Raw genomic sequence first — 15,302 nt, 5'->3', positions numbered from 1 at the left:
AGCCATCAAACTTCCATGAGCTGGATGTTTTTGCATGACAAGAGTGGGCAAAGATTCCATATGAAACGTGTCAAAAGCCTGTTAGCACTTGCTAATCATGACAAAGGGACGTTCCACCAAGTACTGAAACTGGGGGGTTACACATGGACATTTGTCAAAAGAAATAGATGTTCTTTAACTTTATTGAAAATTTTTACTTGCACATCATAACTACAAAATCTAGTTTGATTTTGAAAATGAAAATATGGAAGCGGTAGATAAATACTGATACTTATCAGTAACCATGCAGATGTGAAAAATGTAATTGACGGTAAATCACACAGTTGCATAACTTGTTTTAAGGAACACACAACCAGTATACTTACACAAACACCATCCAACATGGTAAATGTAACCATATTGTCTGAACCTAGATAAATATACAGTTTAACATTTTGCTTTTTTAAAGTAAATTAAGTTAATATTCTCTAAAAAAAACCTTTTTGTTATATTGCACAATTATTATTTATTTGCTAAATTTAATATATTGTGAAAAAAAAGTGGCATGTCTTAATTTTTCCAGATGTTAAATTTATTAAAACACAAAACAATCCAGAAACTGCTTACATCATTTTAATCATGATGGGGCCAGTGATAGCTCTGTGGTTAAGGTACTGGACTAGTAAACAGAAGGTTCAAGCCCTGCCACCACCAAGTTGCCACTGTTGGGTCCTTGAGCAAGGCCATTAACCCTCAATTGCTCATCGTGTTTCACTCATTGTGTAAGTCGCTTTGGATTAAAGTGTCTGCTAAATGCTGAAAATGTAAATGTAATCAGTAATAGGGGAGTTTACTGTAGGAAACTGTTCAGTGATTGGAAACATCGAGTGTGTTAATCACTGGCAGTTTACACTTTCATTTTAACATGAATTCATCTTTATTTAAAAGGACACACCTTTAAATGAAGGGAACCAGTATTCTTAAAAAAATTCAATTGGTCTTTCATTTACATTTTTAAGAAAAGCACAAAATCCTAATTTTAGCATGTCTAAAGTAAGCTGTAAAGATTCTGAAGTCTGGATGGCAAAATGTAAGTCAAAGTTCTTGCTTGATGTCAGATATTTACAACAACTACATGGATAAAAACAGCATAAAAATAGGGAGCACAGTGGCTGGGCCAGTGAAACAAAGACACGGTTTTGCCATTGTACAATTAAACATGAAAGCAACTAAAGCAAAAGTACAACCCATGCTGGTATTATGGAAACTAATCTAAAATAGTAATTTGTAATTTTGTAATTTAAGGAAAAAATCTTATTTGCCATGGAGGGTCCAGCACGCCCAAAAACTGTCCTTAGGCAAGGACCCACTAAATAATTCCTTTGGATGATCAATTTAAGGGTTACCATAGTGGATCATTTGTCAGCATATTTGGCATTTTTTATGCTGGACGCTCTTTTCCTAACATAACCCTCATATTCACCCAGGCTTGGGACTAGCACTAAAGGCGCACTGGTATGTGTCCACCCAGTGGCTATCTTCAAGTTTTTTTGTGAGCCCAGCCTGGGAATGCGTACCATAATATAGGTTTTGGCTATATTATCCACTACCCTACTGCATTTTCTTATGATCACATATAGACCACTGAAGTCGTGTCGTCATTTTGTAGGCCACGCCATGTTGTTATGCCCATATTTGGTAACTCGGGTCTAAGATAAATTTTTAATGGGAAATATGAATGGAGATTTCGCAAATTGCCTCTCTCGCATCCTGTAGTCATAAAACATTTTCCAAAGCTGTTACGTTTTGTTTTATGGAGATTCTTCTGTCTATTATCACTGGATCCTCTGAATTATAAAGTCGTTAAAGAGTCAAAATATGAATATTGCTACATGTAAGCTAATGCTAATGCGCACGGAATTGACGTCACTAAACTTAAAGCCTCTTAATGTTTTCTTTTTTCTTTCTTTTATAAGCCTCTTAAATAAGCGCACGAAGCAGCGCGATTCAAAAGTGTACCAGTGGAGTGATATTCACAAGTTTTGGTTGATATTTTTAGTAGTTAGCTACATTAAAGTAGAAAGCAAGGATGGTTAGGTGTTACGCCTTTGGTTGTACTTAACAAAATCGAGCTGCTCGTTTCGTTGTTTTGTTTGGTGTCGTTCAGTGACGTCTAATTAATGTGCAGTAGCATTAGCTTTCGTGTAGCATTATTAGTATTACGACCCTTTAACAACCTCGTAATTCAGAGGATCCAGTGATGTACAAGAGAAAAATTTACACAGGACAAAACGTACAGGGTTCTGAACATGTTTATTTAGCACAGGATAAGTTAGAGCCGGTTTTTTGAAAACCCCATTCAAATTTCCCATAGGAAATCAGAGTTAGACCCGGGTCTCCAAATATGGGCATAACGAGGACTACAGAATGACGCACGACTTCAGCGGTCTATTGGTTCTGCGAGACTACAAATGTTTACACATCACAGCATCTTGCTTTGTGATATGGAACTGACATTAAGAAAAAGGCTTTTGAATATACAAATGGTCAGAAAGCACCTTAAACGCTGAACATTTACCTTTTATATAAAATGTTTTTTTAACAGCCGAGATATTTTTGCAAAGAAAAATCACACTTCACAGCACCCACAAGTGGATTCACATTTATTCAGTTATTTTCATTAATCAGCTCTTCCTGGTCAGGGTCACAGTAGGTCCATTAAAATACTGGGTTAAAGCTAGAATTGTAAAATTATACATAACCTTAATCATAAAATAAACATTATATACATTTAGCACCTGAAAAAGCACAAAAAAATGTCCATGACAAGCCACCAACCAGTAATCACACCAAGAAACAAGTACAAACTGTTCAATCATGAAACACTGAATTTTTTTCTTATTAAGAAAAGGAAAAATGTATCAATTTTGCAAAGAGAAACCTGTATAAATACTGTACATTACAAAGTAATGGAGATTAGTAGATCTTTAACATGAAAGCACAAACATTGTACGCCTAAATTGTACGTCTTCAGCCACCTCAATTATCTAAGCACAGAGCACAAAACTACTACATAACACTATTAGTAGATGTGAACTGCCTTTAAGAGTACAGTACCAAAAAAGAAATAATTGTCAGGTAAATAAACACTAAACATAAACATGTTACAATTACACTATTTAATTATTTATTTAGATTTATTGTTTACTTTAAAAACTATCGTTATATAACAATTTGGAAATGAAATGGATCCTCACAATAACTGGTTTAGGAGTCTGCAAGTCAGGCATCAATGACATGATGGTGAAAGCTTTAAGTCACAATCCACTCTAGCACAGATACAGTGGGATATAGTGGTTGATATATATCATTCTCACCAAAGACACAGCTAATCATTTGTGTCGATGCCCAGCCGGCTGATAGCACAGCTGAAATTTAAACCTGGATCCCAGCGGTTAGGGGCTAGTATAATAGACTGCTGTGCCATCCAAGCACCTAATCAAAAACATATTTAGCTATATTTTGTATGTACCAGTGTCATTTACTTTTGAATAATGTTTTTAATACAGCAATTAACTTTTAAGCTTCAGATTTGGGATTCCCTTAAAATAAATATACAAGCTTTTAACTACAGGTGTCACTTTTCTCATTTTTGTAAAGTTTGTAACAAAAATAAAAAAATAAATATTTGGTTCTATGGTGCATTCAGCCATGTTTATCTGGGTTGTGTTTTCTTTATGTGGTAGAATAAAATCCAACAGTTTGATTATGATGCACTACTTAAAAAATGTTTAGTCTAAATAAAGGCATATCACAGTACAAACAGAGCTATACTGTTGGTTAATACACGTTTTCATTTATAGTAATATGCAACATTGAAATACCACATTAAGTGAACTGGCATATGTAGTACAGTGTGTGGTTCTTTTTTTTTTAAATAAACATACCTATTTGTATTATGTAAAATCTTAAGTCCATGATATTTATCAGTGTTCCCATTTTACAGTTTATTTACATCACAGTTTAATGGAGGACGAGTGTCTAATTGCATCACAGTCTACATGTCCTAATTTAGCAGGGCCAATATCTCTTAACCCCACTAATATCCAGGAATCCAGGTCCAAAGTGGTAACCTCGCCTGGCCTGTGGCTTTCCTCATATACGTCACCACAGGTTATGTGCTGCTAGAAATGGATTTTATCTGCGAAGTACCTGCACAAGCAAGATTATAATGTGACTTAGAGGCAGTTTGTAGCAATTGTTTTTTCTTTGTTTACTAATAATTTTGAAGGATTTTAAACAACATGTTAAACACAGTGAAATTTAGATAATTAAGATAACACCAACTTACATCGTCAGTAGGAGGCACCTTCTGGTGGTGGGCAATAACTGCACATGGATGAGGACTAAATCATTCAGACCTGTTTAAAGTGTAAAAACAAAAGCATACCGATCAAAGTACGCTGAACAAAGCATACAGGCAAACCAGCAGAAAAACTAATTTTAAATGTATATAACAGTCATGGACATTTACGCAGTTGCTTGGAGAAATAAATTACCATTCTGCAGGTTTTAGCTTCAAACAAATTACTGAATGTCCCTTAAGTCAATGAAATTTCTTCTTTTTGTTTCTTTTGCAAGTGACTACTCAGTTTAAGTGCAACACACACACATACACACACAAACAAACAAACAGCTGATAGTGTGCATCTGGTGCATACAATAATTGTTAGATCCTTTTTCCACATTATGAAATGTTTTTGATAATAGGCATGAATTCGCTGTATTCACTAGATTTCATTTATTAAAATAACTTTAAATAAATTGTTTACACTGTTTACTTACAACAGAACTTACTTTTACTCTTCATTACAGTCACATCAGGCTCTAGCAAAAGTAGTTGTATTCAGGAAAGTGCAGAGCATCACTGACAGCACACAACCTGTCCTAGAATTATTTGCACAAAAACAATAACATTTAAACATGTGCAAAGTGAATGTTTAAGTACAGGCCATCAATAAAATAAATTTAAAAAATACAAAATGCAAAAAATCTTACCGAACCAGATGCAGACGACCCAGCGAGTATGTGGAATAGATCTCAAGTTTGAATCTTGGACAAATCCGTCTCAGTGTTCTTGTCTCAAATAAATTTTTGTGACGACTCCTTTGAGATTTGTGCTGGTATGTAGGAATAACATCAACTTTGCCCTTTTTACTTTGGCAGTGCAATTGCATCTATAAATGTAGGCCTTTATGTTTCAGGATGTGATATTCTGATACATTCTCCCACTAAATATTAAACTTTTTTTTTACAACAATCCACTATCAGAGCAGCGCAATATAGCCCAAAAAGGGAAAAATTCTAGATTACGATTTTATTTTTTATGCATTGCAATTTAAAAATGAAAACTATAGTCTTTTATTGTTTCTTTAATTAAAAGATGTAGATGTGCAAAAATGTATAGTGATAGTTCAGAAATACTAGTATTGGTATGTATTAAAACACTACAGTACTAACTGTATATCTGACAAGATATCTGAAAGACTTGGACGCTAAGCAAAAGCGTAACACGTGAGAGTGCTCTAAACCGTTGTGTGTGTTTAAAATGTAAAAAATAAAAATAAAATAATGCTTCATTTCTGTGTAGTTTTTGGGTCTAGGTCTGGGTTTTGATTTTATAGGATCATATGTAAACATGTATAATTGCGATCATCATGTTTAAGCATGATGTTAAAACATTAAATTAAATTAACAGAAATAATCGTGAAAATAAGCCAGTACTAAATCAGAGCTAGTTACCAAAAAAAATTATTTGGTCATTTTAGCTCTTCAACGCCTATAGTTATAAACACCTCAAAAAGACAATAAAAGTATAAAAACATTTCTTGGTTTATTTTCAAATGTTTTAGAATATATATTATCACCTTATTATTTTTCTTTCCTAACATTATATTTTAAGATGTTATAAAGCCATAAACAATAAAACTACATACATAAAAAGCCAAACTGGAGACCACCTAATAAATTGCTCAAAAAAATACATGGGGTGGACAAAACAACAGAAAACTGTAAAAATATATTAACAATATCTATTTGGTAGTCTGTGCTCCAGAACATGTAAAGCTACGACAATGTTTTAATCTGGAGATTAGGAGACCATGGAAGGCACTATATTTAATTCCAGTGTTCATTAAACCACTTGAATTTTAGCAGTATATTGTGCTGTTCTTAGTCATTAGACGTGGTACAAACTACAAGATGATTAGGTCCAGTTTTATGCAAACTTATCTCATCCAAACTGTTACAAAACGTACCTTGACCTTAGTTGGTTGGACTTAAACCATCTTTTTTTTAACTGATCTTGTGGTGTAGAGTTAAAGTTGTGAATATCACTCGAAATTTCATTGTACTTGTGTATAGTGACAATAAAGATTCTATTCTATTCTATTCTTTAATCTTGCCTGATCTCCTTAAAATTCAACTCGTAAGTTTCCATTGTAAATATAACTGTTGTGGTTAAAATTTTATTGAGTAGCACAGAGTCAGTAAAAATAAAACTATAGTGTACATTTAAGACAGGGCAGTGGTAGATTAGTGGATTTATTGCCTGTTCAATCCCCACCACCAGCAAATTGCCACTGTTGGGTTCCTCTGCATGGCCTTTAACCCTCAGTTGCTCGACTTATATTTGGTCACAATCGTTGGTTGCCTTGGATAAAAGGGTCTGCTAAATGCTGTAAATGCAAGTTTCTTAAAAAAAATAATAATGCAGTTAACATACAGCATTTCAAATAATTTAAAGCCTTGAATTCTGAGAGCTTTACTTTCAATGCTGAGCTAATTGAGGTAAGTAAAAAAGTAATGCATAATATGGTGTGCTAAAAGAAAAAGTTAATTATTTAGCAAGCAAGCAGACATGCATGCTACTATAAGCAAACACTAGTTCAAACTATATACTGTAACATTCAAACTAGTACCAACACATTTGATTATATGTTGGTGAACACTAAATGAGCAAGAGGGAAAAACAATAAAAAGGGAATTTAATTTTATTTATTGTCACTGTTTTTATTTAAAGACAGAAAAAAGGCAAACCTACACTGAAGACCATTAGTCTAAATGCTTTGTCTTTAGATGTGAATAGTCTAGCACAGACAAAAGATCTGTTCAATATAACACCTCTGGAGAGTTGGAATGTCTTACTTGGGTAGAAATACACTCTGTTTATATAGTAAATGTGAATAATGCTGTTGTGTCTCTCTTGTTTACTGATAAAACACAGTCTTTGTAAATTAAAGGCTAAAAGACTATACAGCATTTCCAGCATGAAAATTTAACCATTAAGACTTGTGTTAGTGTCAATTGGTGCTTTTTTCTCCAAGAAATCAGGCAATAACAAAATGTTGTGACTGATTAGATCCGAAGTTACGTTCCTTACTATATTTTCCAAATGTCACAGTTGTAAAGGGGGATTGTTATATCACATAAATATCAAATCTGTTTGAACTTGTAGAATAATTTAAGCATTATACTACCAAAAGCAACCTGAAAGCAACCAGGCCAGTATTCCCTTAACTGCTGTCTATACCATTATAGGTCAGAGCTGGCAGTAGACTCTGTTGGTTTAGGACAATCTTTACTATCTTTATCATCCGAATTTAAATTTGTAGCTTCATTTTTCAGGGGTTCAGCTCCCGTGCTCTTTGCCTCATTGGCCTTTGATACTAAAGGTTTCCGAGCTGTGGCCCCACCATGAAATCCAGCTTTGTGAAGCTCACGGCGTATCGTTTTGATTGAGACTGGGCTATTGAGGTACTCATTGAGTTCTGTGGTTATTTCTGTGGCTGTACTGTTTGGGCAATTTTCAACTATAGCAACAAGCTTCTGTCTATCTAGGTCAGTGAGCTTCGACTTACGACCACTGTTCCTCTTTGCTGATGTTGTCTGTCCATGTTGAATATAGGCTGTCATGACTTTTGAAACAGTTCCCTTTGAAACATTAAATAATTGTGATGTTTTTGTGACGGATGCACCTGCTCTTCGGGCGCCCACTATCTGACCTCTTTCGAACTCTGTTAGTTGACTCATGGTGCTCTAAAATCTCAAAGTACCAAGAAAAAGGTCAAAACCTGGTACACGCAATTAACCTAATTTAACTCACCTCTATGTGTAACTCTGATTTACTCCCTTCGGAGCTATTATCCTGTTTATTGTAGTGTTTCTGTTATTTTGTCCACCGGCCCTTTCCAACAAATTGAAAACCATTCACTTTTCCAAACGCTACCAATCAGGCGGATTAGCTTAATGCCGCTCAAGACGGAAACAAATCCTCGCGTTACCTTTCTCCAGCGTTTAACTCATCCGCCGTATTGAAAAATATAGTTCCACCTGGACGTTACTTTGGTTATTTACAATAACACTGTCGTTAAAATTAAAGTTTTCTTTAGTATACACTTAACAAATATAGTTATTACAACAGTGTGACTAACGGCGCCTTCTCCTAAAGATAAAAAGCAAAACATGAAATTTAGTACGAACTAAAACGTATATCTATTCGTGTTTAAAAAGTCTTACATGAAACGAAGTTTGTAATAATAAAGTGATGAAATAAAATTGTGAAAATCGAGCAAACACGAATATTTTTAGAGATATAACACGAATCTATCACCAATCTTAACGACTCGTTGTTTGTTGAGGTGTGTCGTTCGTGAACGAGTCGACTCCTCGAGTGGTTCTTTTACTTGAGCATTGGGAACCGAATCACGAACAAAACGATTGTACTTGTGCTTGATTACATTTTACTAAAGCTGTTTAAGTAAACACAAGGTGCACTCGAATTCCTTATATTATATAGTTATATAGCTTAAAGTGTAAGCTATAGATTCAGTGTGGAAAAAAACACGATAGCTTATTGCTAACTTGGTTATCGCTACTTGACGAAGAACTGCTCGGGAGCCGAAAGAGTCGGCTCATGTTTGGTAGAACTCACTGAAAGGAGTCGGAAAACCATTTTACAATAATGTACGCAAACAAACCATATGATTTAGGTGTGTATGTTTTCTGTTTACAATACATGTCTGGAGGCCTTTAAAACAGTACACTGTAGTAGAATAGTGTACTATGTCGCCTGTTTGAAACAGAGTACACTATTTTGGACACAGCAAATCCATGTGAGGCAATTGTACTTCTTCCTGTAACAAGTAGGGAACTTGTTTTATGCTTTGTTTCCCCCTACTGGAGTAGAGAATGGAGCCTCTTCTCACTTCCCACTTTAGTAGTGTTAACCCTTAAATATTAACAGTCTACTCCTGTATTAAAGCTGCCTACAATGCAGTTTAATTCTCAACACTTGAAGGAGAAGTAAAATCAGACAGTTGGTGAGCTCTATATTCTTGCCTCTGTTGCTGTAACAGTGCGTGAACAGCAAACATGTTTGATAAAAAAATACATCAGACCTTCCGAAATTGTGTATAATGCAATTATTTGTAATTTGGTAATTCTCTTGAAACTTTATTTAACCAACAAAAATCTGTTTGGATATTATATCATATTATAGATGCTTGGTTGGCACAGCTGTCTATAGTCCTGGGTTCGATCCCCAGGTGGAGCGGCCCGGGTCCTTTCTGTGTGGAGTTTGCATGTTCTCCCCATGTCTGCATGGGTTTACTTCGGGTGCTCCGGTTTCCTCCCACAGTCCAAAGACATGCAAGTGAGGTGAATTGGAGATACTAAATTGTCCATGACTGTGTTCGATATAACCTTGTGAACTGATGAACCTTGTGTGTAATGAGTAATCGTTCCTGTCATGAATGTAACCAAAGGTGTAAAACATGACATTAAAATCCTAATAAACAAACAAACAAACACAGCTGTCTATAACACTAGCCACACAGATACGGAGAGAACATGCAAACTTCATACAGAAAGAACCTGAACTGCTCCATCTGGAAATCGAACCCAGGACCTTCTTGCTGTAAGGCGACCGACCGTTCTACCCACTGCATGCTACCAGAATTTTGGTATCTAACTACTAATTACCCTAGATGTTTCAGAAACCTTGTCGTACACAAATAACTTAAATATTTAATGTAAAAAAAACTATGCATAAATATTATTAAACGACAATAATTGTTATTTTAAAAATAAATATGAGAAATTGAAAAATTAATCTTACAGTTCATAACAGTTCATAATTACATATTTTAAAATAACACATGAAAGAAACTGAGGGTAAAAGCCATAGATTTTTTGCTCAAATCATGATCAATAATGTTCCCACTGTTGCTTGTCCAAAAGGTCAGTTATGTAATGCTAATTAGGTTCAATGTGGCATCATGTGTGATGACTATTGGGTGTTGGATCATTCAGGATTCACTGAGCATGTTTTAGTCCATTCTGCAGTGCATATTCTGTCCATTGCAATTTTCATGCTATTCAGCTTCGATGAGGATGATGGTACACATTGAAAACTTTGGTCTGTGCTGAGGGATACAGCTTAATTTTTTATATTTTAAAACTATTACTTAGAAGTGGATACAATCTGAATAGTCTATACATAATTACAGCAATGTTATAGTGTAACAACACTGTTTATGATTGAATTTCTTTATACTTAAACTGGTAAAACTATGAAAAGGCAGACGACGAAAAGTTTCGCTCGTGTAAGTGGATCTACAGAAGAGCTTCTACTTCAGAAACATCAGCATGTTGTTCCTCATCACCATGTACAGCATCACCATCTTAGCCACAGCCAAGTATCATATGGGTATGGGCTTTTTCCATTTCAAACCAAATATGGATTGCTAATTGGGGTATTATAATAACTAATGACTAATGAAGTAAAACATTATCAGTTTTATCCTCCTTGTAAGTTGTTTTGCCAACAACTGTCCAAACTATTATATATAATTTAGCCCTATGCTGTCATGCTTTTTTCTAAACAATTTGTCAGTCCTTATGTTGTGTTCTTGTTTGTTTTTATAAGTCACTGCTACTCAGATGAGCACAGGAGACACAGGGACAGCAAATATGTCCATCTTAATAATAACCAGAACCACTCAGATAATTTTGGGGACATGGCAACTCATAAAGATCAACATAACACTTTTTCTAAGGTGTCGATGTCTAGCCTCTCTTCCTCTTCATCTTCAACTTGGAATTCAGAGACCAGTTTGGACAATGAACAGTATTTTCTGCAAAACAAACCACAACATTCTGTATCCTGTTCCAATCTTCCAGAAGCTGGAAACAAATTTCGAGTTGAAAAATTGAGGTTTGACGCCAATGACAGTGCAATTCTTCTGTCCCATCAAAAGCAGAACCAATATAATTTTGCAAATATTGAAAAAAAAGATCAAGCCTTGGGGCAAAGTTCAGAAAAATCAGAACTGCGTAGACGCCAAAGCAGGAGTGTAGAGGGGCTACTGCAGAGTGTGAACAAAGACTGCAGCCCTGAAGTGCATAGAAGGGCCCCCCGAATGGACTTCAGCCCTGTGTATAAAACCACCAGCCTGGGACAAAATCTTCCATTCAATAAAAATGGACCTAAGAGAGCAGTGTCATCGATTCATCTGCCAAGCAAAGGTATTCTGAAGAACAAAGATGAAGAGCATAGACAAGAAAGCTTCAGAAAAGCCAAGTCTATGGAGGTGTTGTCGACCAAAGGAGAGGGCCTACAAAAGCAAAGCTCTGTGGAGTCACTGAAAGAGAACTTTGTTAAAAAGAAACTTGACTTTTCTGCTTTTCTTGATGAGATCACTAGGCAAATTATCAGTCCCTCTAGTCTTAGCTCTTACAGACTCCCCACTATCACCAGACCAGAATGTCCCAAATCCCCTCATGAAGACTGCAGAAAGCATTCTAAAGCAAAGCAGAGGGATGACTTTGTTCAAAGGTCATCCAAACAACAACCCATAAGATCGCACAACCCGGAAGGGGGTAAAGTTGATATAAAACACAGTCATAACCATAAAACTGGTAGCTCTTTGGGAGCTTCACACCAGCGTCTCTACCAACAAAGCCCTGAAAAGCAGCACTCCACTCCAAAAAGTGATGAAACACACAAACAGCAGCATGAAATATACAGCTGGCCTCTTAGCGAATGTAGCAGCACCAATCCAGAGTCTGTTCAACAGGAGAAGCACCATAATGCCAAACGCAATGGGAGTCACAACAACGGCCATGGCGTCTCTGAAGAGCTTCATACTGTCCATAGTGACTTTTCCATTCCTGACAAACCTTTGAGCAAGATATTTGATTCTTTGTCCTCCTTAACTGTTGACCCTAAGGCGTACAACATCAACCAACACAAACACATGGAACACAGGAGACATTCCAAACAAGTCTACAGGGTGAGTTAAAGTATATATGTATATTGGCTGCATTTATTAGTATTTTATTGTCTTAGTGGTGAACATATTATCACTCAAGTAGAAATAGGCTTCAGTATAAGAATACTATTATTCCAGCACTATTATGGGTACATTTATAAGAATTAAAGGTAAAAGGTTAGTGCTTGCTAAGCACTAATAATAATAAAATGATTAGGTATGTTCTCAATTTTTGCTTCATTAGCAAAAAAGTAAAACCACGGACAGCCAGGTAGAGTTAAATACAAAGATAGGACTCGGTTGTTTTCTGTCAAGAGCATGAGTCAAGTTACGTTTTAATTGTAATCCCAGCAAGACAGAGATGTTGCTCATTCCCGGAGATCAATCTCCAACCCAGGACCTTCTCATTTCTCTTGATGACTCCCAGATCAGACCATCTGATAAGGTAATAAGCCTTGGTGTTGTCCTGGATAACCAGCTGACCTTCTCTCCTTACATAGCCCACATGACGAGATCGTGCCGGTTCCTCCTGTACAACATCAGGAAGATTCGACCATTTCTCTCCAGGGAAGCTACCCAGATTCTGGTCCAATCACTTGTAATCTCACGGTTGGACTACTGCAACTCCCTCCTGGCAGGAGCTCCCATATCCACTATTAAACCCTTGCAGCTAATTCAAAATGCAGCTGCCCGTCTGGTTTTTAACCAGCCCAAACACTGCCACATCACCCCACTGCTGCGTTCTCTTCACTGGCTTCCTGTAGCTGCACACATTCAGTTTAAAACACTGATGCTCGCCTACAAAGCCAAAAATGGACCAGCCCCAAGCTACCTTCGTGGTCTAATCAAACCCTGCTCTGTACCACGCAACCTCCGAGCCACTAGTCTCGCTCGACTTGAGCCTCCACCCAGGACTAGAGGAAGACAAGCATCAAGGCTCTTCTCTGTTCTAGCACCCAAGTGGTGGAATGAACTTCCTCTGTCTGTCCGAGCATCTGAGTCTCTTGCTGTCTTTAAAAAACGATTAAAAACCCACCTCTTTACTAAACACTTAAGCTGACTTGTACCTATTTACTAACATTTTTCTGGTTCTAACAGGTTTCAGCAGATTTGTGTTCTTTGACTGTTGTTTACTAAAACTTGAGAAATGAAATGTTTACTATGGAAGCACTTCTGTAAGTCGCTCTGGATAAGAGCGTCTGCTAAATGCAGAAAATGTAAATGTAAATGTAAAATTGTTGTTTGAAAAGTAAGGTATCGAGCATGTTCTACTAATGCCTTCAGGTAGCTGGGTACTGGAAAAATATAAACAAACATCAGCATTTTAAATATGATATGGGCAGCTATGAGAATGTTTCGTAATTGATATGCTAGCAGTTGTATTTTTGAACCAAAATATTACAAAATTAGCTTTGAGGTCATCAAAACAATTGCTGAACAATAGTAATCTGCAACGGCATGGTTATTAGCACATTTGAATTAAATGAGTCTGAATCAATAGTCAATCATGAAGCATATGGTGTTTGAAATCAATTTTCTGTTTATCTTTTGTCTCCCCATGCCTCCAACCTATACCACCAGGATTCAATAAGTAGCATGGAAAGAGCTGAGTGAGTGTTATTTCTCTCTGCTTTGTTTATATCGATTTTCTTTATTCCTATAGCAGTTGTGTGCTTTCTGGCACTCTACAGTATATTCTGCCAGACAGCCTGAAGCAAATTGATTGTCCTTTGTTATGCTCTCTGAAGCAGAAGCATACATGCAACAGTTTTGCAACACAATAATCTGTATAAAACCTTATAATGTTCATTGTTTTGACACAACAACACAATGCAGTTTCTTTAGAAGTGTGCCCAGTTATGGAAGGAACTGGTGTGTGGCTTTTTCACCCTTGCATAACTCAAATATTGCTTTGCAGATTTTTAGAGCACTACAACAAGGAGCTGCATGAGAATTTGTTGCAGACAGTGGCATGCATTGAAATCACAGAGGCAGAGCTGGAGTGCACCAAAGCAGAATTAAACAGATATAAGGACAAATACAAAAGGTTTGATTAATGGACATGGCAACATAATCTTGTTAATAACATTATACTGTTTTTAAAATAGTAAGTAAGTGTCTTGCTGTCCCCAGACTTCAGGAGAGCTATTCCAACCGCCAGCAAGCCAACAATGTCCTACAGCAGGAGCTTCAGTCTGTGGTAAAGCAAACACCAGCAACAGAAAAGTGTAACACATTATATAAAGAATTCAAGAGATACATATAAAGTATAAATAATTGAAGTTTAAAGTCGTTCAATATAATTTTTGACTATTATTAGTCTGAACGATCAGCTCTAATTTTCTGATTGTACAACAATAACCAATTTTTGAGGGCAAGCACTAACACATGCCCCTATCTATCTAGGCAGTTAAACAATCTTGAACAAGGGTGCTAACTGCCAATTCTGTATACATAAGCGAATCAACTGTGAATTATTTGAGTTTACGGCACGGTGGCTAAGTGGGTAGCGCTGTTGCCTCACAGCAAGAAGGTCCTGGGTTTGATCCCCAGGTGGGGCGGTCCAGGTCCTTTCTGTGTGGAGTTTGCATGTTCTCCCTGTGTCTGCGTGGGATTTCTCTGGGAGCTCCGGTTTCCTCCCACAGTCCAAAGACATGCAAGTGAGGTGAACTGGAGATACAAAATCGTCCATGACTGTGTTTGATATAAACTTGTGAACTGATGAACCTTGTGTAATGAGTAACTACCGTTCCTGTCATGAATGTAACAAAGTGTAAAACATGACATTAAAATCCCAATAAACAAACAAACAAACAAACATTTGAGTTTACATGGACAACTCTAAAACATTCATTCCTGAATATTAGATTCACAGCATTTTCTACTTAATTAGAGCTGTTAAATTGACAGTTGAATAATTGATGTTTTAGTTGTTTACTTATACACATTTTATTTTAAAATGACCTACAACCAGACCTTTTCTTGTGGTTT

General features: G+C 36.3%; 1 long non-coding RNA gene across 1 annotated transcript; it reads right to left on the bottom strand.

The window, feature by feature from the left end:
• Positions 1-2,627: 2,627 nt before the first annotated feature.
• On the bottom strand, positions 2,628-5,371 carry LOC134319019 (uncharacterized). The gene is made up of 4 exons (XR_010013457.1): positions 5,038-5,371; positions 4,837-4,926; positions 4,331-4,400; positions 2,628-4,191 (listed from the first exon to the last, which is right to left on the bottom strand). It is a non-coding gene; the product is annotated as an uncharacterized LOC134319019 (long non-coding RNA).
• Between the last annotated feature and the right edge of the window lie 9,931 nt (positions 5,372-15,302).

This window comes from Trichomycterus rosablanca, chromosome 8, assembly GCF_030014385.1.
Source record: "Trichomycterus rosablanca isolate fTriRos1 chromosome 8, fTriRos1.hap1, whole genome shotgun sequence".
In the NCBI taxonomy this organism is placed as follows: Eukaryota; Metazoa; Chordata; class Actinopteri; order Siluriformes; family Trichomycteridae; genus Trichomycterus; species Trichomycterus rosablanca.
Note: the sequence above shows the minus strand (reverse complement) of the source record. Positions and strands in the feature narration are given on the sequence as shown.